The following is a 26252-nucleotide window of genomic DNA, read 5'->3' on the forward strand; positions in this document are numbered from 1 at the left end:
AAGGTTGGCGGTTTGAATCCCTGCGATGGGGTGAGCTCCCGTTTCTCTGTCCCAGCTCCTGCCAACTGTCACGGTCTGGTTGGCGGGAGGTAGCAGTCCCAACTCAGGACGTCAGGACCAGAGGCAAGATGGCAGAGTGGAAGCAGGAACAGGAGTCCAGGTGGCATGGGGCTGCGGGTCAAGCAGCAGGAAGTCGCAGGGTCGGAGAACCGAAGGTCGGGAAGCAGGGTGTCACAAAGACAAAGGTCTGAAGGTTGAGGAGCAAGGCGTCGGCAAGGCGAAGGTCCAAGGGTCGAGGAGCAAGGCAAAGGTCCAAGGATCGAGGAGCAAGGCGAAGGTCTAAGGAGCAAGGCGAAGGATCAAGGAACAGGAGGCCAGATGCAACCAGGCAGGGATCGCGTTGCTGTGGCAAAGAGCTGAAGGGAAATGCTGAGCTTTTATCCCTCTCAGCTCTTGCCACCGGGTGCAGTGAGTTATCAAGTGGCCTCACCTGAGTGGCCACTCCTAGCTTCTCCAGCACAAGCTCAGGCAGGCCCCAGTTCTGCAGAGCACTACAGGTCCCAGAGCCTGACTCCTGCCCACACTCCTGACACCAACCTAGCAGTTCGAAAGCATGCTAGTGCAAGTAGATAAATAGGTACTGCTGCAGCGGGAAGGTAAACGGCGTTTCCATGCGCTCTGGTTTCCATCAAGGTGTCCCATTGCACCAGAAGTGGTTTAGTCATGCTGGCCACATGACCCGGAAAGCTGTCTGTGGAGAAACGCCGGCTCCCTTGGCCTGAAAGCGAGATGAGAACTGCAACTCCAGAGTCACCTTTGACTGGACTTAACCATCCTGGGGTCCTTTACCCTTTACGTACCTTTACTGGAGGCAGCATATCTCTGGATACCAGTTGCTGCCTGGGAATCACAAGATTCCAAGGGGGAGAGAACCGTTGTGCTCATGTCCTGCTTGCTGGTTTCCCGTTGGCATCTTGCTGGTCAATATGAGACCAGGATGCTGGCCTAGATGTGTTAGGTTTTTCCTTTAAGACTGATGTGGTCAATGGTGCTACACAGAGATGTGTGTTTGTAACCTTGTTCTGAATGATAGCACACCTGTGAGCTTTTGCTAATTTGAATATTTGAAGGTAGAGTTTGCTTACTGTAATGTGATTGGGTAATTGACTATTTTGAATTCTGTATTTAAGCAAATGGTTCATGGGTGTGGTGGTGGTGATGTATTGTGAAATGAGAGGAAAGGAGTAGAGGAGTGTGTTGTATATAATTGTAAATAAAAGCAAGCAAAGATACTGAAGACGACTTTGTTATTTCGTCGACCCTGCCGCTGTTGCCACTCAGGTTGGTGCGTATTTTGCCCAACATCCGGTTATGGGCCCAGGAACTGCGCATGGGTGTTTGAACTGCTTGCTAAGAGGGCTGCGAAGCTGAGCTGTCTGCCAGTCGAAAAGGAGCCAGAAATATATCCAGGATGGATGACGGCGAAAAGACGGCGCTTACCTTTCCTCAACTAACTGATGGTAATTATAGTCTTTGGTCCTTTAGAATGAGAGGATTACTCGAATGTAAGGACCTGTTTAACTATGCCACAGACACCCCTCCTCAGCCACTTACCCCTGAATGGATACGGGGGGATAACAAAGCCAAAGCTTTTATAAACTTAGCAGTGTCCGACCAGCAAGTTGTGTATATCAGAGATAAAACGTCGGCTAAAGAAATGTGGGAGAGTTTGGCTGCGGTCCATTTGAGAAAAGAGTCCGCGTCAGCCTTGGCTTTTTACCGCCAGCTTTATCAGGCAAAGCTGCAACCTGGCGGTGACTTGGCAGCTCACCTGAGACATTTACAAGAAATCAGGTTGGAGCTTTTGAGAAGAGACATTGTGGTTCCTATTAATCAATTTTGTTTTATAATCCTCTGCTCATTAAACAAAGAGTATGATGCAGTCGCAAGCCAGCTCGCTTTGGTCCCTCCTGACCAGCTGAGTATTGAAGGCGTGACTGCAAAACTGATGGCGGAGCTGGACAGGCGAGACGCCTCTGTTATGCCGGTTCCCAAAGAGCAGAATGTGCATTCAAATGACAATGGGGACGTTGTAGCTTTAAGAGCCAACAAGAAATGCTTTGCCTGTGGCCTTTTGGGACATTTTGCTTCGGAATGCAGAGCAAAGAGTAAAAAGACTTCCTCTAGGTCGCAAAAGGGACACACAGCCACTCAGGCGTGGAAGCCTTCACAGCGACGGAAGCGAGGTAGTCAACCCGAGCCACAAGCATTCTTTGCAGAACCACAGCCTTGTGAGGTTAAAAGAGGTAACTGGGACTTTTTCATCATCGATAGTGGCGCATCGCAGCATTTGTGCAGCAATCGCAGTCTCTTCATAACTTACACACCAGAGACTGGAAATGTACATTTAGCGAATGGAATAGTTTTGCCCTCACTTGGAAAGGGTACTATAAAACTGCATAGTTTGAATATTACTATATCAGATGTTGTTTATTGCCCTGAATTGTGTGGGAACTTATTATCAGTTTATCAGTTTGCACGTCAAGGTGTTAGAGCTAAATTTACTGAAAAAATGTGCCGATTTTATCGGGCCAACAAGCAGGTTCTCTATGCAAAACAGACTCATGGGCTTTACAGACTCAAGTTTCACTCCTCTTCAGGAGGAAGCAATAGCTGTTGTGGTGTAGCCAATAGGAGCAGGCAGGGGTTGGCAAATTGCCAGCCACATAAAAACTGCCTACATGAAGCTCACCGCAAGCTTTGCCATAAAAACTTTGCAGATGTTTTGAAAACACGGGATATAGTGCATGGTCTAGAGATTAAACCGTGTAAATTTTACATGAACTGTCTGTCATGCTGCAAACATAAAATTAAGGTGGCACGAAAGGGCAAAAACACTATGAGAGAAGTAGCAGAGCCTTTTGAAAGGGTTCACTGTGATCTAGTAGGACCATTGCCAGAATCACTTGGAGGGTCCCGATTCTGGCTAACACTTGTGGACCAGAAAACCAGATATGTTTGGACATATGCAATCTCTAAGAAGTCTCAAGCACTAGAAATGTATAAAAAGTTTTGCAACTGGGTTAAGACTCATTTTGGTAAAAATATACAAAATCTGTACTCTGATCTTGGAGGTGAATTTATGTCGCAGGATTTTGAAGAGTTCCTAAATACGCAGGGGACAGTACACCAAGTGTCATCACCTAGGAGTCCCTGGCAGAATGGGATTGCTGAGGTTGTTAACAAAAACCTACAATCTGGGATAAAAACAATGCTCCATGACGCTCAACTTCCTGATAGCTTCTGGGCTGAATGTTTGAGCTGTTACACGCATATAAAGAATCGATCCTATCATTCTGCATTAACAGTAACACCTTATGAAATGCTTTTTGGAAAGCGTCCCAATCTAAAGTATTTGTGTGTTTGGGGCAGTGATGTTATGATGCATTACCCAGCTAAAGGGAAGCTGCAGGAAAGAGGTATCCCAGGTAAATTTATGGGATATCAACAAGGGAATTATCGCATTTATTTACCAGACACAAAAAAGTTTCACCTTACCCGTAGCATTATACCATCAGTACACTGGGATGGTGTAGCTGAGTTTCAAGATAGTGATGGTCTTAAAGAAATATCCCCAAAGAGTACAGCTGGTGCTAAAGAACAGCCAGTTGATACCGATCCTGACAGTAATCAGTCAGAGATTGGAGAATGTGAGTTTAAAGGGGAAGAAGAGGCAATGGACAACTCAGACCATACTTTAAGTCCAAAGCCCTCTACTAGCCGTATTTCTGAAGTTTTGGAAGGAAATTTAAAAGCTGACAGTGAAAGTTTACCAGAGCTTAGACGCTCCAGTAGGATAACTAGACAGCCACAGCGTTACATCAATGAACAACAGCTACAGAGGCAGAAACGACAGGAGCAGTTGTTTAAACGTAGAAATATTGCTACTGTTGATGAGGAAATAGAAGAAGTTGCAAACAATGTATACTATAACCAAGTTAATTTTGAACCAAAAAGTTTTAAAGAGATACACACCATGCCAAAGTCACAAGCTCAACAATGGAGAAAAGCGATAGATTCTGAGCTTGCATCTCTAAATCAAAATAACACCTGGACTTTTGTGAAGCAAACACCTGATATGCGGGTCATAGACTCAAGGTGGGTGTTCAAAGTAAAACTCAATGATAAAAATAAAGTAATGAGATATAAAGCTAGGTTAGTAGCAAGGGGTTACCAACAATTGGAAGGCATTGATTATGAGAATGTGTTTTCTCCGAGTGTGAAGTTTGAAAGTATAAAGTTGATGATGCTAGACGCTGTTAAAAATGGGTGCGAATTGTACCATTGTGACATTTCCACAGCTTATCTTAATGCTGATTTGCATGAAAACATATACATGAAAGTTCCGGATGGTGTAGATGCTGCACCTGGAGTAGTTTGTAAATTAAACAAATCTCTGTATGGCCTACATCAAAGTGGGAGGAATTGGCATGAAACTTTAAAACAAACCTTGATTGAATTTGGGTTTGTGCAGGGGAAAGCTGATAATTGCATTTTTACCAAACAATGTGGTAATTCTGTTGTCAAATTGGCCGTTTATGTTGATGATTTATTATTTTCATGTAAACATTTAAAGGAATACCAGTTGTTTATTTCTCAACTTTGTAAACGTTTTGATGTAAAAGATTTGGGGAAAGTTAAGAATTACCTGTCCATGCAAATAGACAGGGCTGCAGATGGTTCTTTTACTGTACATCAAACTGCAAAAATTAAAGATTTAATAGAAGTGCTAAATTTGGAGAACGCAAAAGGAAAAGAAACCCCATTAACATGTGGATTTACTTTTACTAAAGAGGATGCACCTTTTCATGACAAAACACTTTACAGGTCGATATTAGGAAAGCTGAACTTTATTCAGCGCGTGTCCAGACCAGACATATCTTTCAGTTTTAATTTTCTTTCCACATTTGTGGAGAATCCAACCAAGCAGTGTTTTCGAGCGTTAAAAAGAGTGGTGCTTTATCTTAAACACACGCTGCATTACAGGTTACATTTTAAGGCGCATAATGATACAGGGTTCGATATTTTTTGTGACGCATCTCATGCATCTGAACATTTCAAATATAAAGGTGTGTCCGGTTTTGTTTACAGATACAATGAATGTCCATTTGAATGGAGAACACGCAGGCAGCGCATAATTTGTATGTCAACCACAGAAAGTGAACTTTGTGCATGTTCTGAAGCCATTAGAGACATTGAATGGTTTTTGCAGTTGTTTGCAGACCTAAAAATAAAAGTAAAATTACCAATACCTGTGCACATTGATTCCCAAAGTGGAATAGCCATTTTGACATCAGAAGGCAATACCCAACGTACCAGAACGTTACGGTTACGCTTGGAGTTTGAAAAACAAATGATTAATGAAAAAATTATTACTTTTGAATATGTAGCTGGACTAGAGCAAATAGCAGATATTTTCACAAAAGCTTTGCCAACAGCTACGCATCTTAAACATACACAGAAGATGCTGAATGTTACTGCTACGCATCATTGACCAGCAGGGGGTTGTTAGGTTTTTCCTTTAAGACTGATGTGGTCAATGGTGCTACACAGAGATGTGTGTTTGTAACCTTGTTCTGAATGATAGCACACCTGTGAGCTTTTGCTAATTTGAATATTTGAAGGTAGAGTTTGCTTACTGTAATGTGATTGGGTAATTGACTATTTTGAATTCTGTATTTAAGCAAATGGTTCATGGGTGTGGTGGTGGTGATGTATTGTGAAATGAGAGGAAAGGAGTAGAGGAGTGTGTTGTATATAATTGTAAATAAAAGCAAGCAAAGATACTGAAGACGACTTTGTTATTTCGTCGACCCTGCCGCTGTTGCCACTCAGGTTGGTGCGTATTTTGCCCAACAAGATGTTCATCATAGGCTCCTGTAAGGAGAGTTTTTGATGGGCAGAATATCGTTAAAGAGAATGTAAGATCTGGCATTTGTTACACAGCCCCACGGTGTTAGCTACTGCTAATCCTTGTTTAAAAACAAACAAGTGGTCAAAACCTACAGGAGGCTTTGACAAGCCCTTTGGGTTGGCGATTCAAACAAATGAAATGTTGCTGAGCCAGGCACTGTGGTGTGTGAACCTGCTCTTCAAAATGAAGACTTGTGTATATGTGTGTGTGAGAGAGAAGAAAAATATATATGAAAAAGTGATGTAAATATTTATGCAAAATTGACAAGATTTGCTATTGGTACTCCACAGTGTAGCAAGAGGGAAAAGCTGTCTTAGCATCTCTAAGGTATGTGCAAGCAGCACCCTTCACAGAGATACTGGAAATAATGACAGGTTGCTGTTGCTGAATATCAACTAGGAGCAGAAAGGTGATTATATCTATGAAACCTCTATGTGCAGCATGAAGCTGCCAGGGGAACGATATTAAAATAATAACTGTTTATGGTATCCAAAGGCTGCTGGAAAATTGAAATGGTTTTAAAAGCAGCCAAGAATTACTTGGAGGGTTTAATTTGAGCCTTTATAAGATAACTGGGCAGTGCAAACCATCTTCTTAAAGCTGATTTAATTTCCTGTGCTGGAAATTAGAAGCATGTGACATCCCATTCCCTTTCCTCTTTTATGTTGACACAGCACTAGTGTAAAAATTATATATACCAGAGGCAAGCGATTTCTTACATCCTTCATCCTATTGAAATTCGTTTTGTTGGTTTGGGCCCTGTTCTCCAATCTATTAAGGTCATCTTGAATAATGATTCTGTATACAGTGGCATTGCCTACCTCCCCTAATTTGGTGTCATCTGCAAATTTGATGAATATCCCCTCAATCCAAGCAGTTTACCCAAGATATTAAACAACAATGGGCCCGGGAAAAGAACCCTACTGCGTTCCACTTGTCCCATTTTCCCCCAAATTTTATTTAATTTATTATTTTAGTTATTAAATTTGTATACCACCCTTCATCCAATGATCTCAGGGTGGTTCACAGCATAAACATACAAGATAAAAACACAAAATACATAACAAGAACAAGAACAAAACCAATAAAGTAATCCCCACCCACCTCAGCACAATTAAAAGGATGGAAGATGTTAATGAGCCAAAGACCTGGTTGAAGAGGAACATTTTTTTTGCCTGGCACCTAAATTATAACCTGTATAACGAAGGTGCCAGGCAAGCCTACCCGGAGAGAGCATTCCACAAACAAGGAGCCACTGCAGAAAACGAGGAGGAGGAGGTCCAATTAGCTGGTCACATTGGTCTCTTTTGGAATTTCAATGGATAGATCACTTCCAATCATGCCTGGGGACAGCACAAATGTGCACACATTGGTTTGATTTTTGGGAGGAGGGGATGTTACCCTAATCTTCAGACTGTTAAAGTTTGAATTTTGGATAGCTAAAATGGATAATTTTGGATAGCTAAAATGAGAGGAGGAGGAGGAGGAGGAGGAGGAGGAGGAGGAGGAGGAGGAGGAGGAGAAGAAGAAGAAGAAGAAGAAGAAGAAGAAGAAGAAGAAGAAGAAGAAGAAGAAGAAGAAGAAGAAGAAGAAGAAGAAGAAGAAGAAGAAGGAGAAAGGAATGTGTTCTGAATGGAAAACTTCTCTGGATTCAATTAAAAATAAAGTTATTAAACATGGTGCTAGTAATGGATTCCTTGGGCCATCATCTCCCTGGAACACCCATGACATTGCTTTTCTATGACTCTTATGGTGATATGTTCTTTACATTCCATTCAGCTAAAACAGTGAGACGCTGTGATAATCTCTAGGCACAGGCTAGTACAGTTAATGCTTGTAAAAAGTAATGTGTCATGACATTACAGGATGGCAATCAACCAGCCAAAGAGTTCTTTATTGTAAAGTACAGCACATCCTCCTGCCTGAAATACATTTTAACTTTCCTGCCTCTCTTTTTCAGGCACAGTTTGAGACTTTTATTGTAATCAGTTGCTACATGCAGTCAAAACCAATCCCTTGTATCTCTGAATTCTGAACTGTTTTTATAGACTTTTTATAGAAAGCTTATGTCGCTTATGGATAAAGAGACCCATAAAGTTGGCTAAGCATGTAATATCCCAGAGTCAGCAATATAGGTTACAGTCTGTAGCACAAGGAAGGGCAAGGAAGCACTGAGAATGGACAAATGGGGATGTCTTCTCATTGCAAAGCAGTGCTTACTTGAATGATCCAAGCGTACCTAATGCTTTTTTCTGAAATTCATTCAGTCATGCCATCATATGTTAACCATCCATGGAAAAATATTCCTTTTTATAGGCAACATGGACAATAATTCGCATTATTTGAATTGCACATTATGTTTTTAGCTAGGGCCATTTCTTGTAGGCTGCTTTGGGGGGAGTGTGTGCAGACCATGCTTCTTCTGAGTAAGAAAAGTCAACACATGATGAAGGTGTTTGCATACCATGTCTGGAACCAGAAGAACTGCAGAGTTTGGGGGTTGAGTTTATCCACCAGGGGTTGGGCTGGTATTCCAGGTGTGACTGTTTTTGCATAAAATGTCTGTAGTGGAATTTAAAAAAAAATGCAGAACTTGAGTTTCTCTATTAGCAGTCCAATATGGAATATAGAAGATTTTTTTTGTAATTGAGGAGACATTCAAAAATTGCTTCTTATGAGGCCTTGGACTCAAATGTTCAAATAAGAACATGCAAAAGATGTAAAACCATTGGAATGGGGGTTGCCCTAAAATAACTCTTTGGATCCTGGCCCTCATTGTCAAGGCTGTATTACACTTTCTATTTAATAATAATAATTTTATTATTTATACCCTGGGGTTTCCCCACCCATTTACTCCAGAGAAGCACAATTAAAGCCAATTATTATGTTCTAGAGGGGGGGAAAGAACTATGGATCACATTTGAGCACTTGATCTTATGAGACTGCCTTGGCTGCTGCAATGCAACCAGGAGATTTATGCTGGCAGCATTGCATACTTTGCTTTCCAAACAGCTTAGCTTTTCCCTTTCCACTGTGCTCTTTGGTGCTAGAAATGGGGATCCTATTGTTTCAGAGAAAAGTAGCTTTAAAAACTTTCTCAATCTGGCTCCAGGCCCCATCCCATGACAGCATCAGGGGCCACTCCCTGGGTCTCAGGTTTGGGCCCTGAAATCTCAGGGTCTGGGATGCTCCTGATGTTGCAACCTTAGCAGCACGAGAAAGTCAGTCTTTCTGTGGGGCATTGGCCCTTCTTGCTTGCCATACCCGGAATCACTTGAGTCATTTCTCGGGCACTGTACTTTAAGACTTTACACACACATCTGTTTAATCTGGACTCACATTGTGCTTCTGCTTCTGGTTTGTGAAGCAGTGTACACACAACTTTAGCCACAATCCACATCTGCCCTGTAGTTTCTGGAGAAATTCTGCATTTTTATTTGTTTCTCTTCAAACTAGCTTCAATCCGATTTGAAAACATAAGCCATATAGAGGAGGCATTCATGCCATCTTTCTGCCCTCTGATGTGGACAGATAGTGGGCATCTTAGAAGCACACCTAACCCTACTGATGTATACAACAAAGTTCCTTCCGCCGTAGGAGGAGGGGAGATTGTGGGCACCACGAGCCCTCACACGTGCTGGGGGGATGGCTGCCATCCTCCCAGCCCATTGGCTGGCTCCCGGATGCGGCGCTCCCTTGGTGCGTCCAATCCGGATGCTCCTGGGGGGCATGGCTTGCTGATTTAAGCAAGCGAGCGGCCGGGATTCAGCCTCTCTTACCTAACCCCTGAGTCGCTTTGTTTTTTCCGCCCACCTCTCTTTAGGTAGGGCTCCCCTTTTTGACATTGCTATGGTCCTCGGTTGGTTGCCATTGAGGGGCCTGGTAGGAATTTTCCCACTTGGCGAATTGGCTCTGTCCTGGTGGTTTTCGCCTACCTCGTACCAACTCGTCACAACTTTGGTTTTTTGGCGGTAGGCATTGAATTATTTCTGAAAGGTTACAGGTGGGGGGGGAGGTTTCTGCCATCGCCTCCCCCAAAATGCCAAAGGGTACTCCCTTAAGGAGTGTGGGGGCGTGGCCATGTCTGAAGCCGTGGTAGTGAGGGCCTAAGGCACGCCCCCTAGCAGTGGCCCCAGGGTGAGTTCCTAGTTGATCTGCATTGCAGGGCTCACCCAATGGTGGATAACCCTTCACAGACTGCCAGCAGAGCGGGCTGGAGTCAGATATAGATGGTTAGATCCAATGCCTAAGCCAATACCTCTCTACATCCATAATCAATAAAGCTGTGGCCTTTCACGCCCATTAACCTTATGCAATGTGTCCTGTGTCTTTATTTACTCTGGGAGGGATCGGGGTATTGCCACACAAAGTACAAACACGAGTTGAAATGACCTTGCTATGTTTTAAGTCACTAATGTGCACACAGTCTTAGTTTCTGTTCTGCCTCCCAAACAGAGGCCTGATGCATGTCCCCCCCCCTCTGTAAACCATTTCTATTAAAGTTGGTCTAGTTTATGCATCCTCTGCATGACTTCTTCATGGTACTTTTCATTTTCTCCCATGAACAATCAGGTTTTGGGGACAGGACCTGAGGGCTCTGCCCTCTGAGACAAGAGCAGCTGCAGCTGCTGCCTAGATGTGTCATGGATTCAAGAGTAAATGAGGCATGAGTAAGCTGGAAAAAAGTGTTATATAGCACTAGTTATGTCATAGGCATTATCAAATTGCTGCCAAGGTCATTCATAGAAGAACATTCTCCTCATTCAGTAGCACTGGTTGTGCCGTCTGAGGAGGTGATGAGAGATTTTGACTTGAGGCACTACAAAAACCTAAAAGCAGGGTTCAGCATAACCAAAGTGCAAGAAACATAAAGGAGTCGCCAGCATACCATTGGCCGCAAGAAGAAGACAAGAGCACTTATGTCCTCTAAAAATAATTGGCTGGGATTGGAGGCTTGCTCTCACCCAGTGGGGCTTTTGACTGTTTCCCCACTTTGAACAGCGGATTCTCGTGGTATATCAAAGCTTCCCTCTATTTCAAAAGGCTTTTGCTGCTTAGTGCCAGCAGGATGCTGTTAAAATAGATAAGACTCCATGAGAACCATGATCACATTTCCTGCAATACCTGTGCATTCCAACTCCCCGGTGTGGGCTGGTGTGGGGAGCAATTTAGATCAGGGGAAATGATGTGGAACATTTTAGATTAGGAAAATTAACCCCTCATTTCTAGCAAGAACAGTGTGAAACAGGGCCACATTCTCGCTCCAACCCTCTCTGTCGTATTCTTCTACCTGTGATGCCTTCAGCTCAACTGAAGACAGTGAGTGCTTCCATCCAAGAAGCGACGGGGGGTCTACATGTCTCCACACCAAGACAAAAGTGTGGTGGGTTCTTATCTGAGAGATGTTGTTTGTAGATGATGCATCCTTGACAACGCATTCCAAAGAAGCTCATCAACCATTTTTCCCCAAACATGCATGGCGTTTGGCCTCACCATCAGCCTGATGAAGACCAGCATCTAGGGTCAGGATGTCACCAGCACTCCATACATCACCATTGGCGACCACACACTTGATGTGGCAGTTGATTTTGTGTACCAGGGCTCCACCATAACCAGCAACCTCTCCATTGACACTGAGTAGCATCTCAAAGCATCTGCTTTGAGATATTTTTGATTAAGTGGCACATAAATCTTGTGGTTAATTCAGTGTTCAACATGTAGTGCAGCCTTCTGCTACCTGTTGGACCCTGTGTTTTGGGCTACAACTGTGCTGTGTAACACTTGAAGGTTGTAGCCCAAAACATAGGGAGAGCAAACAGTTGGGGAAGGTTGGTGTAGATGGATTTTGAGAAACCAGATTCCCACAAAGAGACAAACTCTAACTTGCTTCAATGGTGTCAAGACATCTGAGGCTGAAACCTATATGTGGGAATAGGCTTCACTGAACTCAGAACAGATAAGAAGACATGTATAGGATTGGACTATCGGTCACAACTCTCTTTGGCTGGAACAGGACCTACAGCCTTATTAAGGGTTGCATTTTATGAAACATATTATTTCTCCTTTTAAATAATTTCATCAAGGCCACTTAATGTTCCTCCTTTTAAAGAAAGCAGATTTGATGTCGATGGCAATGAATCCCTTGGAGTCATTTTAATAATGCTAGTACTGCAAGCACAGATTTTGCACTTTCCACCCAGATTAACTATAATATGAATATGAGGATAATAATACTTAGTATTTATAGCACATAGTGGCTTTCATCTTCTGGATATCAAAATGCTTTACAAACATTAATAATTAAACTTCACATTGCTCCTTGGAGGTAGATCTTTTCCATTTTAATGGTTAATTGTCTCATTAAAGCAAGCTGCTGTACATATGGGTTCTGCTGTTCCTTTCAGCTTTCATTCTTATTCCACCCCCCCCCCCCCACAAATTTGGATCCAATTTAGTTCTATCCAATTTGCAATTGACAGGTTTGGTTTGCTTCCTTTGGGGAGACAGGAAGCATATTTGTTAACTCGATACATCAGAAGTCTTGTTATTTTTCCTTTGTCATGGTGGATTTTCACTCTGTATCTCTGTAAAGTCAGGGTTGGGACTGCAACTTCCATTAGCCCCAACCGACATGGACTATAGTCAGGGATAATCCCCATTCCTGCTACAAAGTTTTCAAGTAGGAAGGAAAACAGTATTCCTCATTCCATAGAAAGCTACCTACGGTATCTGTCTGTTTCTTTCTAACCATTATATACCACTTTTCCTTTCAGAAGCATAGGGACTGGGATTGCTCCTTATCTTGGTGCTGGATTTAGGGCAGTGTGGGCATCCCCCCCCCCAGCACAGGGTGCCAAGCAGAGGAGGGGGCAAGATAGATGATGCTGATAAACCTATATTTATATTGGTAAACATGGAGGTAAATGGTACCCAAAGACAAGTGCCAAATTTTGTCCTTGCTCAGGGTGCCATGTTAACAAAGTCTGCCCCTGCTTATCCATACAATATCTCTATAAGGCAGGCATGACTCTCAGTATGTACCTGGTGCAAGATCAAACCAGAATGGATTTGAACTCAGGTCTTCCCCTGTCCAAGTGACTATTCCTGGAGTCCTGAACATGGAGCCTGAGGGCACCACAGCACCCTCAGACACCATTGTTGGTGCTCAACAAGGGACCTTTGCATTAAAAAGAAAAGAAAAAAAATTATTTGTAGGGGGTTGCTTATTTTTGGGAGGGCCTTGCCTGATTTCTTTTTTCTGTGTTCTGTTTTTTTTGGGGGGGTAGTAGTTTTGATATTTTGCCTGGTTTGGGAGGCATTTCTGAGCATCATCAGTTTTTCTTTGGTGCAATGGGTATTTTGTTGAGCCCACTCCAGAGCCTCCTTTCCTAGCCCCTGTACCTGTATCTTATATAGGGATTTATTTCCTATAAGATACTCCTACATTTATTTTCAAGCTATATTTATGTGTATCATACAACATTTGATTGAGAGATGGTTCAGTGTAGTGTTGTGAAGACTGTGACCCACGACCCTGGAAACAGAGATGAGTGAGCAACATGCTGCTTGCCTGGAAAATCAATTGGGTGCTCTGAACCCTCAAAAACCCTTGAAATGTTTGTTTTGTTTTGTTTGAGCATCTGAAGTGCCTGTTTTGAAGTGCCTGATTCTCTCTGCTACCAGTTTGAAGTGGTAAAGGTTCATCATCTTGACAGGGCTGCCCTAGAATGTTATGCTGCCTGAAGTGAAGATGATGTCCTCCACAGCTGAAGGCTTCAGGAGAAACAACTGGACTAGGCATCTGCCAGCTGCGGCAGGCAGGTCTCTCTTCCTACTGATGAGGCTGGCTGTGCATCTCAGTGAGAACTAGGTCTAGGAGGCAGTGACTCCGGGGTATGTCTTGGCCATTATAGTTCTCCAAACCACTATATTGTCAGTACAGTCGTACCTTGGTTTTCAAACAGTTTAGTTCTCAAAAGTTTTGGCTCCTGAACGCTGCAAACCCAGAAGTGAGTGTTCCGGTTTGTGAACTATTTTTGGGAGCTGAATGTCCGACGGGGCTTCCAATTGGCTGCAGGAGCTTCCTGCAGCCAATCAGAAGCAGTGCTTTGGCTTCTGAACACTTTGGAAGTCGAACAGACTTCCGGAATGGATTCCGTTCAACTTCCAAGGTATGACTATACTCTTCACGCTTCTTGGATGGGGAATAGAACATGCTGCTCACCTTTCCTTTTTAAAGAAACAAAACAATAACCACCTTCCTTGTTGGAACAAGAGCTATCTAATGTAATCATCGGCATTTGCATTAACCAAATAATTTTTACCTCGTTTTTAAATGTTACCCTGCTGACTTAGCATCTCATCATTAATTTCTTTGTCACTTAATCTTTATTACAAGGCAAGCAAACATCATTAGGATGATTATAGAGCAGTGGACCAGCTAATGGCCATGATTGGCTGATAACCTAATAGTGCAATCACCGTAAGTGATCAGAATGTATGAATGAGCTGTTCTTAATGCCTGCGTGAGAGCCTGCTATTGTACAGGTCAAAAATAATAAGAATTGTCTTCTCAATCCAAGAATCTTCATTGCCCTGAATAGAATTATACTCTCAGAAGATGCAGTTTTGCAGCACTTGTATCCAAATGGATCTTGTACGTCCAGGTACAAAGGTATCAGTCGGTTGGCTACACATCTCAAAGACTTTTGAAATACTGTATTGTCCTAGCTTTTCTGTAAGCAGGCCCTCTGATCCAGATTGAAACCACAATGAGGGGCAAAGCTCTCCCACCACTAGTGGCTTAATGAGGATCAGGACTACCCACCCTGCTAATTTCAGATAATCCCCCATGCAAAGAAGCAGTGTCATAGCATGGGTTGACAGCACCCAGAGCAAAGCAATTATTGTGCCCCTTAACCCATGGTCTGCAGAAGGTCCCAGGTTCAATCCCCAATGGCATCTCCAGGTACAGCGGGGAAAAGACTTCCTGTCTGAAATCCTAGAAAACCACTGCCAGTCAGTGTGGGTAACACTGAGCTTGCCTGGATAGCTCAGCTGGTTAGAATGTGGTGCTGATAACACCAAGGATGCAGGTTTGATCCCTGTATCGAGCAGCTGCATATTCCTGCATTGCAGGGAGTTGGACTAGATGATACTCATGGCCCCTTCCAAATCTACTGGGATTCTATGATTCTACAGGTGGCGCTATGCAGAGGAATTCCAGATGTTTTGGGACTACAACTCCCATCATCCCTAGCTAACAGGACCAGTGGTCAGGCATGATGGGAATTGTAGTCCCAAAACATCTGGAGGACTGAGTTTGGGGGTGCCTGGTCTATGCAAACCAATTGGCTAAGTGCAGAGCCACTAAGAAACAATGGAGTGTCATTAAGGGCCATTGACAATGCAAAAGGGGTGATGTCAGAGGAAACTTTGTTCTTTATGAAAATCTATGGGTGTGCTGTGGAAAAAGTAGGAGAACAAAGGCAAGGGCAGGCCAGAACTCCATGTGCCACTGGCTGGACGAAGCTGAACTAAGAGACCAGGAGCCATGACTGACTAAGGCTCTGAAGCCGTCTTGGCTCCTGGCAACCAGCACCCCCAGGCACCATTCGCCTGGGGAGCTTGTAGCCAGGGCTGCTGCAACAAACAGCTGCACAAGCCTCTGGGAAGCAGACACACAAGAGGGCATCAGAGAAGGAAAGAGAGACAGAGGCCAGTGTGACCACGACACCCCTGACCATTCAAGGCACCCCAGGGTGCCACAGCACACTGGTTGAAAACCACTGGACTAAGCTAAGAGATGGAGAATGAGAAACACTCCTTGGGTAGAATGTTCTGTGCCTCCTCTATTGCAGACTTCCAGGTGTAAATATGTGTTAATAAACCATATTTCTTAAAGACGCTAACTTCTGCTGTGCCTCGATCCTCACAACGGAAACACAACCCTGCCTGGAACCCTTGGAATCTCATGGAGATTGGGGTGGCATGTAAGAGTATCAAGATCTTTGGGATTTGTCACAGAATTTCAGGATTGTCAAGAGGGATGCCTGCGAGTGACCCAATTCCCTCTTGCTGCACCAGAGGAGGGTCTGCTCACAAAAGCAAAGTAAACACTGTGGCTAAAATTCTAAATACACTTACTAGGGAGAAAGCTCCATTGAACACAGTGGAACTTACTACTGAGTGGAACTTACTACTGTGCATTTCCTCAATAAATTTTACTTGGATCCTGCTTGAGGTTTCCTACAAGCATTTGGTTGGCCACTGCGGAACAGGATGTGGAACTAGATGGGACTTTGTTCTGATCTGGCAGGGCCAGTGGAGAAGCTGCATGCTCTGGCACCGGGGCGGAGAGTAGGCGGGGGCGTGGAACGTCGCCCATGGGGGCAGGCCGTGCATCCCGGGGTCGTGGTGCACCATCCGCGGGGGCGTAGCATGCGTCCTAGGTGCGTGACACCCCCCCACGGGGGTCTGGCGCCCAGCGCGGTGGGGATCATACATGACACATGTCCGGGGGGGGCAGTCACGATGGTAGCCCCCTCACCGATGGTGCCGGGGGCAGTGCACTCCCCCTGTCCCCCGTTCCTCCACCAGTGGGCAGGGCAGCCCTGATGCTCTTATGTACAGAATTAAACTATTCACAGCAATGTTAGGCTAGTTTTATTGGTAATAAAACGAGCATCTCACTTAGGCAAATGGATACGTACACATAGTCATTTTCTCGCAATGCATAGAATACTTTTACATAAAGCAGAAGGAGAACTTGTTCAACTAATACTTCCTTTCTCTTTTTTTTTCTGGCTTCCCATTCATTTTCAGCCAGGCCTCAACTTCCTTCAAATAATTGCTTTGGGAGTTTTTTGGGTATTGATTCCAAACAGGCATTCTTGTTGCCTGAAAAAGTGACATTGCGGTGGTATTCAATGGAAATCAATTAAATACAATAAAAAAATATTATGTAGTGCATCTTGGGACACAGAAAACTAATGCATTCCAATTGCAGGAAGAACATTCACTTGCCTGTCTGTTATGTGTGCTCAATGATTATTTCCTACATTCTTGCCCAAGTAATTACTTTGGTGATCTGTTTTGCTTTTTTCTTTTCTTTTTTAAAAAAGTAATTTGGACTATGGTCAAAGATGCTGCTTCTGTTGCTGCTTTTGTTATTCAAAGATGTGCATTTGCTTTCCACTGAGTATACAGAAGCTTGTCTCAAATTATCTCTTCCTTTTGTATCTACAGTTCATACTGACTGAATGTTTTGAGCTTGCTATCATGGGCATGTAGGCAGTGCGTGGCTCCTTAGCAAACATACATCATTAAATAGACCTGTAACCTCCAGGAATCAAAGTCTTTGTCTCTCCTGTACTTATTTAGCTCATCATTTTGGTGATACTTTTGTACTGTTTTATGGTATTTTACATTGTGCACCACCTTAATATTTTGTGTGAGTGGACAATATATAAATAATTTTGAAAATAAATTTTCAAAGTGTATTGAGATTAGCTTTATAAATCTGTTTTTTAAAAGTATGCTGACTTATTTGTTTTATCATCTTGTCACTTCCATGTTCCAACACAGCCATGAATTCCAGTTTCTATCTACTGTATAACAGAAAACATTGGAAACAATGTCAGAGAATTGTGTCGGAAACAGAAATGAGAGCAGGAATTGCCACAATTGGCATGTTTGCTGAAAGCCAGGAATGGAAATCATGCAAGCAAATAGGAACAATATTCACTATTGATGGTTTTATTTACTTTTTACTCCACTCAGGGCAGTCTCGAGCAGGTCGGGCGCCCTGGCGCTGAGGGGCAGAGATCGCTCCGGCGCATCTGCCCTCGCAGGGTGCAGCATGGCTTCCGCGCGGCTTTGCTGCACAGCGTCCCGCCTACCGGCCCGGCGCCCTGACACCCCGCGCCACTGGGACTCTACCTAGAGCCGGCTACCAGTCCACTAATCTTACATAGCTAAATACATTATTTTCTGCATTGCTTTTGATGTTTCCCTTTCACTGAAATGCATCTAAGTTAAATACATACTGTATTTGATTATGTTAAGTCACGGCCATAGCAAATAGTGTGATGGTTTCAGTGGAAGCCAAACTGTAGCTGAACAGAAGCAGTGCTCATTGCAAACCAACAGAGGGTCACAAACTATTGTAGTGGTCTCTGTTGGCTTTCTACCACTTTCCAGGCATAACTGTTCGATGGTGCTGGTTGGGGTTATGGGATTCCAGTCCAAAACAACTGAAAACACCAGGTTGCCCTGTAGGAAATTTCCAGATGATTATTTTTATTTTATGAGAAATTTATACCCTAATTCTTGAAGATTAACTGCTCTTACTGATCCCCTCTTGAATGTGCAAAATTGTACTTCTGGGGTGGTAGCAGAGCAGAATTTCTCACCATGAAATACATACCCTAACCCAGGCAGGGAGAACCTTTGGTCTCCAGATGCTGCTGAACTACAATTCCCATCAGCCCTATCAAGCAAAGAGTGATGGGCGTTGTAGTTCAGCAACATCTGAATCCCCACACTTGCCATAACCAGTCTGTTTTTTTCAGTTATGGAGGAAGCAGGCAGAGGGCCTTCTCGGTGGTGGCGCCCACCCTGTGGAACACCCTCCCATCAGATGTCAGGGAAATAAACAACTATCTGACTTTTAGATGACATCTGAAGGCAGCCCTGTTTAGGGAAGTTTTTTAATGTTTCATGTTTTGTTCTGTTTTTAATCTGTTGGGAGCCTCCCAGAGTGGCTGGGGAAACCCAGCCGGATAAGTGGCGTATGTATGTATGTATGTATGTATGTATGTATGTATGTACGTATGTATAAATAAATAATTTTCCTGAACCCTGGAGTAGCTGGGAATAAACCTAAACTTATTTAACTTGAATATGGCAATGAGGAAGGGAAATTGGGCAGCTATTTATTTATTGCAGAAGAACTATCTCATCTGTTGCAAGGGTAACATCTGCTTGAGGTTAGTACCCAGGTCTTCTTGGAAAGTGACTAAGCGCAGGAATGCCCAATTGCTGTCACTAGATTGTCAAGAAGATTTTGCTCTTTGAAAGAACATACCCTGCAGAGTTTCTCGAAGCAATTAAACACTATTGCTTTGCTTCTCCTTCATGCATTTCTCTACCCTCCCCATAATCCCAGTAGTGCTCACTAATGTTGGTCGGTGTTGGAGGATTAAGCCTTTTTGATTCCATTGACTCTCCAATCTGTCTCCTGAGTGGCACTTGCATACTGATTAGGCCTGGTTTGGCTCATCCTTAGAAACAAATGTAATCAGTATTCAGATAGCCACATGCGGGCTGCAGATTTACAGGGTCTATCCTTGGGCCTAATTGAATATGTAAATTCCCATTAAAGATACAAAAAGATATGGGATTCTAAATGTTACAAAGTAAAGCTTGAATGCTAACATATCAGTTGAAAGGTAGGGGAATGTCCTACATATTAGATGAGACTTTGTCCCACACACTTTGAAGTTGGCAAGTCTCCCTTTTAATCTCAAGAATCTGTATTTAAAATGCAAGCATATCTAGGCTTGATTTGCGCATTAATGATGCAGTAACATGTGACTGGGACCCAAATTAGGACCAGATCACACATTCAAATTCCTCACTTGATGCATTCAACATACCAAAGCCCCCTTCAGATTGTATAGGGCAATAGAATGTGTAGTGTGCTCTCACCTTGACTTATGCCAATTAATTTCAAGGTTTGTTCATACAACTGGGTCTCCCTCTCCTCAGTCACGAATGATACGTTCCCAGAGTATCCATTGTTACTGAGAGAAATATGAAGCATGGATGGATTGCATACATTCAACCTCCATGCATTCAATAATAAGACCTGAAAATAGACTTTGAATGCACCCCTCTCCACACAATTTGAAATCCTGCCTTTTCAGGTTCCCCAGTGGTATTATGAAAAATATGTACTGTTGTAGTAGCAGAGGCCCTTTTCATTAAGGATCAGATCTGGGCGATTCCTCTGCCCCATTTGAATGCATGGCCCTGCTAGCTAGAGAAGAAGGGAGTTGTAGTCCAAGTTTGAGATGAAGGAAGTTGTAGTTCCATAAAAGATCTACTTGTGCAAGATGACCCACTAGCAGAACAACGCTTGAACTTAGTGCTATGTTGGGCATGTCTCAGATCTTTATATAGGATTGTAATTCATTCATTTTTATGTTGAATGGATGGATTCCTTTCACTACTGATTTTCATATGCCATCTCATAAGTCTGTTATTTTTTAAACTGCCATAAGAAGCATGTTTTAAAAATCAAAGGTAATCATGAGGTGACACCTGAAAAAAAAACCAAACCCCAAAATTAGTGATATTGGAATTATTTCCCTGCCTGCTTTCACATAAGTAGAAGACCTGAGCACAATTTACTGTAAAATAGAAAATGTGTTGGGAAGGAAGTTATTGGTTTTTTAAAAAACAACAACAACAGGCCTTGCTACTTTCCCCAGAACATGAAAGACCCACAAATATTTCCAGAAAAGAAATATCTTTTCATCTTATGTTTACAATGTGCAGCTCACTAGAAATGTGGATATGAAGGGACATAATACATGAAAAGTAGATTCATCCATCATTTACTTTTGAGGCGTAGATAGGTTTTTGGTACATATTTGTGATGACATTAAAGTGAGAAAATGCGTGCTTAGGGGAAAATATATTCTGGTGAGAAGGCACTAAGTTAAAACAATGGTATCACAATCTTGGAGCTTCAAAGATAAAGCAATCCCAAATAATCATCCCAAACCTCACTTAAAACTACCCGATACCCTCCAAAGTACAAGCTTCTCTGCTATTATGTGATAAGGCAATGACATATGCGGTCAGATGTAAGAAACCTAATGCAACACAAGGAATAGCTCATCTTCACACTTTGACAATGATGCCTCATCTTGTGTATAGTAACATAGAAAGGCTGTATACAAATTAAAAGTGAAATGAAATGAAATACAGGACACATTTCCATTGCTTTGGTAGTCTGTGATTGTGTTACCACTGTTAAAAGCAAACCGCTTCAATGGGTGAAATCATTGACCCCCAGCAAGTGAAGTCTTTTCCTGTTTTCCATCTGGAAAATTAAATGTTTACATTGCATCAGTGTTGAAACTAGCACCTCTCAGGTGGGTGCCATTGCCATTAAAAGAGAGCAAGGGAGATGTTCGTGATGAGTTTCAGAACCTCTTTTTCCTAGAAAAATAGCACTGAATAAATCTATATAGCTGATGAGCAAGTCAAGTCTATATAGTGCAAAAACAATTTATGCTCAATGTTTGTCCAGAATCTTCTGTTAATAGGGCTGCCATACATGTCTTGGATTTAACTGGTGAAAATATAGTTCAACAACTTTTGTGTCCTGAATTTTACTTCTAGAAATATGGCAACCCTATAATAGCTTATAATTAGATTCCAGAGGCACTGAGTGATGATGTCACCAGTAAATACTTTCTGCAGCATGTGCCCACCTTGTTTTCCCTCTAGTGGCAGTGGGCTGCGATTGTGCAACCTCTTCCCCCTTTTTGTCAGCACTTCCCACTTCCATGCCAGTTGCAACTGGAAACACCTAGAAAATATTAGAGAAGCAGATTCAGATGAACTGTGAACAATTATAACCAAAGTTGCATGAGACAGAGACAAAATAAATTGCAATGCAAACAAGCCCTTTGTTTGCCCTCAGTTAGCCATCTGAGGTTATTATTTTTTAATTTATATAGTTCTGGCTACATGCATAGTGCTTTACAGAGTTTAATAGAAAAAGACAGGAGGCTACAATCTAAATTTTGACAGAGCAGAAAACAAAAGAAGGAATGCTATTTATCTACAGTGGAATGCAGTTCGTAACAACAGCCTCTCTTTCCAGTCTTATTGCCCTAGATGAAATCCGATATAAATCTTTTAAATCACATATATTGATGGCTCTGTATTTGTCCCAAAGCAAGCCTCCATATCTCACCTTTATCAAAGAATCAGACAGCAGTAGCCATACTCTGGCTGTTGAGGAACTTTACTGCATCATTTACACATGTACATCATTTAGCAAGAATTAGCCAGCCAATCTATATTATCCTTAAATACCTCACTAGGTATAAAACCCTTAACAGGAGCTTTTTAATCTGAAGGTGATTAATTAAGGATTTCTCTTTACTCACTGAAGCTTGGAGTCAATTTTGAAGAGAATTAAGACTCCAGTTTCTAATAAGACCTGAAGCGTCTTCCTCTTTCTTAATTTCTTTTCTTTATTGAAACTCAGGGAGCAAGTCCATAGGTCTTTAGCCCTTTTTACTTGGTGTATCTCCTTTGAAAACCTGCTGGTTTCTTTTTCTTTTTCTTTTCATACAATTTTGTACCATTAGAACTAATCTTCAGTTATTGCTAGTCATGCACGCTCACCATCCCTGCCCAGTGATTATGCTGGTTGGAGTTGATAGCAGTTTGAGTCCAACAACATCTGGAGAGCCACAACAGGTTCCTAAACCCTAGCCTATAGCTACCCCTTCCTTAAAAGAACAGTGAAGATCCAGAGCTTCAATCCAGCTAAGTCTTACCTTAGCTGACAAAGGGTCGTAGATACAGAGATACAGGTTGTTACATGCCTAGTCCTGGCTGGCTGAAGAACTGAACCCACTGTGATGTAGCAGGGTGCCTCACTTTAGTCAAGCTGCTGAGTCTGCATTTGTGATGCCTCAACCAACCAACCAACCAACCAACCAATGAACTTATAAGACAAGGGTAGCCAACTTGGTGTCCTCATGTTGTTCGACTGCTCCAATAATCCCCGATCAATAACCATAAACTATACTATAAGCTATTTGGCCAGGGCAACACCTCATCTCTTCCTCATTCTCCTTCCTTCTGAACAGGTGATTGGTGCGTTTATTATTTTTAAAAGTGATACATTCAAGTTTGCAGCCTATAAAGCTATCCAATTTGGAGCAGTTGCAACAAATATGATATTTGATTTTGTTAAATCAAGTGCACTATGTTGTTATGGTGACCGTTAGACAGAGTTAGATGTGTTCTCTGGGTAACAGCAAGTGCTCTCTTATGCAATTTTCTCTCTCTTTTTGTGTCTTTTGCCTGTGTAAAATGTATTAATGCAGGCTGTTAAACAATAGACCAAATTTATTCATACATTTTAAAGAAGGCTTAATGCATACAAACTGGGATTGGGCCTAGAAGGAAGAACTGTGTGCAAATAAAGTCAGGTTTCTTATGAGGAAAGAAACACTGCCCCCCCCCAAGACACCTTTGAGGAGTGGAGAGTGAGGCATAGCCATGCTGACCTTTCAGTATGTTGAATATTTCTCATCAGATGGCTCCAAAGTCTTGAAGTGAATTAGAAGACCATAAGGAAAAGTCCTGCTGGATTAACCAAACTCTAAAGTAGTCACATTAATAATGTGTAATGGGAGCTGGAAGAACCAGCATTGAATTCATTCAGTTGCAGCACAAGCCAATGTGTGTACAGTGATACCTCAGTTTACAAACTTAATCCGTTCTGGAAGTCCGTTCTTAAACCGAAACCGTTCTTAAACCGAGGCGTGCTTTCCCTAATGAGGCCTCCCGCGACCAATGCCTTGTTCTTAGACTGAGGTAAGCTTCGCAAACTGGGACACTACTTCCAGTTTTGCAGAGTTCATAAACTGAATCGTTCGCAAACAGGGCTGTTCTTACCACTGTATATATATCTACTCAGAAGTAAGTCCCATTAAGTTCAGTGATACTTGCTCAGAGGTAGGTATGCAAAGGGTTGGTCCAATAAAAATCAGTGGTGCTGAAGATGGCCTCAGGTATTTCTGAAATAATGCAACCAGGAAATGTCTGATTTCTTTCAGTCATTTTATTTATTTATTTACCTATTAATTTATTGTGTTTAAATACCAGCATTCCTTGTAAAGGAGCTCATCAGAAGAATACAGTCATACCTCGGGTTGCGTCTGCTGCAGGTTGTGTTCTTTCAGGATACGAACGCGGTGGACCCGGAAGTACTTCTGGGTTCCGCCATGCGCACATGCGCAGAAGTGCTCTGCACGCTTCGAACATGTGCAGAAGTGCTTTATCGTGCTTTCGTGCATGCGTTCTATCGCCGCTCGGGTTGCAGACTTTTCGGGGTGTGAACGACACCCTGGAACGGATTGGGTCTGCAACCCAAGGTACTACTGTAATGCAATGGACCAGGTTGATACCTGCTTTTATCTCTTGCCTGCTTTATCTTCTTTCTCACTCCTTGCAATATATGGGAAAGATATCCTGTTCTCCTCGCCATCCCCTTCTGGGTCTGCATGGCACGATGTGATATGCATATGGACCATGCACTGCTTCACGGTTGAGTCTTGAATGACTAGGCCCTTTTAGTACACTGCAACAAACTTCACAACAGTATTATAATCTTCTGTCCTAGTTGACTTTTCATTTTCTATTTTTTTAGCTCTCTGAAGAAATGATAACAAAAAGCCTCAGAAGTCTGTGTTAATTAAAACGATTCATCTAAGGCACAGTACTGACACATACAAGGAAACTGACATCACTAAGATGCTTAGCTTTAATCCTCTTCTAAATACTTCTAACCTTTCAGATCATGTTTTCTTTTGTCCTGATCACCTTTTATCTGCATCATATTCACAACTGGCCTGCAAAAGACACGTTTTTCTCTATCTCTTTTAGACCTTTGCATCCAGCTTTGCTCTTTATTTCATCCTCTAATCATCTCCCACTCTCTGCAGTGACCTTTGCTCTGAATTTGCTGCTTCCTCTTATTGCCTATTCTCAATACCTCTTTCATGACCACTGCTATGATCTCAGTATCCTTTCATACCCTGTGATTATATGCAATTCTTCCATAAAGAATGCCCCCAGTTTTGCAGTTCTTTCAATGGCCATTATGGCTCCCAGACATATTTTTGACCCAATACAGAAATAAAAAAAAATAGCATTTCATCTTCATTCTGCAATCCTACTCAGATCCACCTCAGCTTGAGCACCCTCCAGATTAATCCACTTTTGTGTCGTCGTCTTCAAAACCTTTTTATCTATTTCCTAGAGAGGACGCTTACTAATAAATGCTCCTGTGTTCCAAAACTCTGACAGTCAAAACAATATTGCTGCTTTTTTGGTACTTCTCCATGATCTATCTTATAATAAAAAACTGTTCCGCTCTTTTTCAAGCTGGTCTAAACACTACCTCTTCTACTCTAAGCAGCAATTCCACAAAAACTTGTCGTTTCCTTTTCAGTATTGCTGCCATGCTTGCTTGGGCTACATATCTCTTTACACATTGGAAAACTACTTTTTTGTGACCAGGGAACAGGCCCTTCCAGAACATGCATGACTGGAGGAATTTAGCCCTCTGCAGCTGTGGTTCTATTGTGCTGGAGGACAGGCCTGTCAGTCTCGTAGACATAGCATAGAAATTAGCATGTTTACCAAATTATACATGAGCATGAGATATGTAGCTTTATGCACTTTAGTTTAGATCAGGCATCCCCAAACTGCGGCCCTCCAGATGTTTTGGCCTACAACTCCCATGATCCCTAGATAACAGGACCAGTGGTTGGGGAAGATGGGGATTGTAGTCCAAAACATCTGGAGGGCCGAAGTTTGGGGATGCCTGGAATAGGGTGCCCTTGTAAGGTATTCTAGGTGGAGAAACAGAGATGGAATCAGAGGTTATCCAGAAAATGAGTTTTTACAGAGAAAGGTCAACAAAATTGAAATTGAAAGCTAAGTAGACTGATTGAAATTAATTAGCATGACTATGTCAGGTCCATTAATTTCAGTGAGTAAAAGTTAGTTGAATACCATTTAGTGGGACCAGGTAAAAACTTATTTATTTGCCCAAACGTTTTGAAGTTGGTTATTTTAGTCTGCTCTGCTTGTTTTTAATTGTTTTATGGCAGGGTTCATGAATCATTGGCCTGCAGGCTAGGACCAGCTTATTGGTATATGACTCAGCATAGTTTTAATGCTCTATTTTGATGTGAGCTATGGTGAGAGGATCTACTCTGAAAGCTGACATACAAATTCTGAAACAAATAAATAAATGACATAAACACATCTCCATTATATGTCTGTATAGGCAACTATGTGATAAATTTAAAGTGCAAATTTACCTGGGAGTAAGCTCCATTGAATGCAGTGAATATTCAGAGGATTGTACTGTACCATACCTGGCAAGTCTCCCTCTGAAAAATGCAGGATCAGCAGCGGCGCGGCACCGGAAGTTGCGTAGAAGCAACTT

Source organism: Zootoca vivipara, chromosome Z1 (assembly GCF_965207765.1).
Source record: "Zootoca vivipara chromosome Z1, rZooViv2.hap1.1, whole genome shotgun sequence".
Taxonomy (NCBI): Eukaryota; Metazoa; Chordata; class Lepidosauria; order Squamata; family Lacertidae; genus Zootoca; species Zootoca vivipara.